Raw genomic sequence first — 1916 nt, forward strand, 5'->3', positions numbered from 1 at the left:
ATATGCAGTCACAATTATGATTAAATTAATGTTAGTTTCAGTTATAAGAGAGGTGTGCATGTCACAAGAGCAAAAGAAATGTCAGTTACTAAAAAGTAGGTGCTGTACTGCTGAGTGTGTAAAGTAAACATCTGTGTGAGTAGAAACAGCAGAGGAAGATGAGGGATGTGCTATCAAAACACACCACTGGAGTAGTTTGATATCACACTGTGATCGCTTGGGGAGAGCAGTTCAAATCCTGAATCTCATCATGCTTAGCATGGAGATATTCTTTCTGCTCTCAGTAAATGTACCTGGAACAACTGGTGAGGGGTGAGATACAAAAGCATTCTACACTGTGTGCAGAGAGAACCTTTGCTATGTAGGTCTGATAGAACTGGCATTTTTCTAACTCACACAAAGGTGCATATGTTCTACTTTTGAATCTGAACACTAGAGCCCACTATAAAGGCCACTGTGAATTACTTGAACCAGCAGAAATACACGGAAAATCTGACATTGTGCTTTATTCATTGGGAATTTGGGGATATTGGGAGATATCTGTTTTACTGACAATGACTGAGAATGTGCAATGCACCAGGCCAAGCTACCTAGGAAAATGAGCTCACATATGAAAAAGTTTGGAACCCAGCTGTTCCTGTTTACTTTTCCAGAAATGAAGTTCAGTTTTCCCTTAGGTGTCTTTCTAGGTCAGGGCTTGTTCTCCTGCAGTTGACATAAAAATTATGGGCCAGAAGGGAGATGAGCTGATGCTGTTACTTTCTTATAACTGTATCTTGGAACCGTCACTTCGCGTACATGAGCTCACTTCAGAGACTCAGCTGGGTGAGTGTCTGTCAGAATTACTAAAAGTGAGAGCTTCAGATTTATGTGAGTGGTGGGACGAGGAAGAATCGTTCTCAGTAAAGTGCTAGAAGAGTTATTTTCTCATATTTCTAGTATTATATTTTAGTGAACAATTCCTAAATACAGCAAATGTTTCCAAATAAAAACATCTATTTTATAAAGTTTATGAGGCAATAAATTTATAGATTTTAAAAGGACTCTTGTGATTTTATAATGTATTTAAATTGAAATTGCATTTTTCTTATTTTTCTCAGTCTAGCTTACTGTATGTATTTAGGTGAAATTTTATATTATATAACACAAAATTCTGAACTAATACAAGAGAATTTAGTTATACTATTTTGTTCTTTTAAATTTGGAAATTGTTAATATATTTTTGTTTAAAACAACTTAAAATTATACAGTCATAAAACAGATTGTTTTCTTAACATTTATGTTATTTAGCTTTTAAAATATAACCGTGAAGACCATTTTGTTTTAGTCTATTGCGGTGATTAATGCAGAATTTTTTATGATTATCATAAAACTGTCTGGAAGTACCTTTTTTTGTCACTTATCAAACTTTGGTAGAGTCAATTATTATGTTACATTTATAGAAGTTTGTAATGTTAAGCATAATTAGAAATACTTAATTTCCATTTTAGAGTATTATATTTTAATAATAAACTAAAGCTTATACATTGTTCTATCAGTTTAGAAAACATTTTAGTAATGAAAGAGTAATAATTTGAAATATTTAAAAAAGATAGACTCTTTTTCTATATAAAAATTTAGATAACAATTTTCTAAAAGTTTAAACAGACTCCTCTAAAAGTTTAAAACTTGTAATTTGATTATTGAACATATATTCACAGATATGACAAGTACATGTAATTTTGTGGTTGAAATGTACAAGTTAATGTTGTCTAATTTCAGTAGGGATAGTGTCCTTCCACTGTCTACTTTTTGTTTCTCTGTTTTAAATGGAAGACAGAGAGAATGGAGCGAGGGTAAGTTAAAACAGAAAAGAAGGGGCCGGCCCGGTGGCGCACTGCGCTAGTGCGCCGCTTGGGAAGCACGGCAGCGCTCCC

Source organism: Galeopterus variegatus, unplaced genomic scaffold, assembly GCF_000696425.1.
Source record: "Galeopterus variegatus unplaced genomic scaffold, G_variegatus-3.0.2 Scaffold9077, whole genome shotgun sequence".
Classification (NCBI taxonomy): domain Eukaryota; kingdom Metazoa; phylum Chordata; class Mammalia; order Dermoptera; family Cynocephalidae; genus Galeopterus; species Galeopterus variegatus.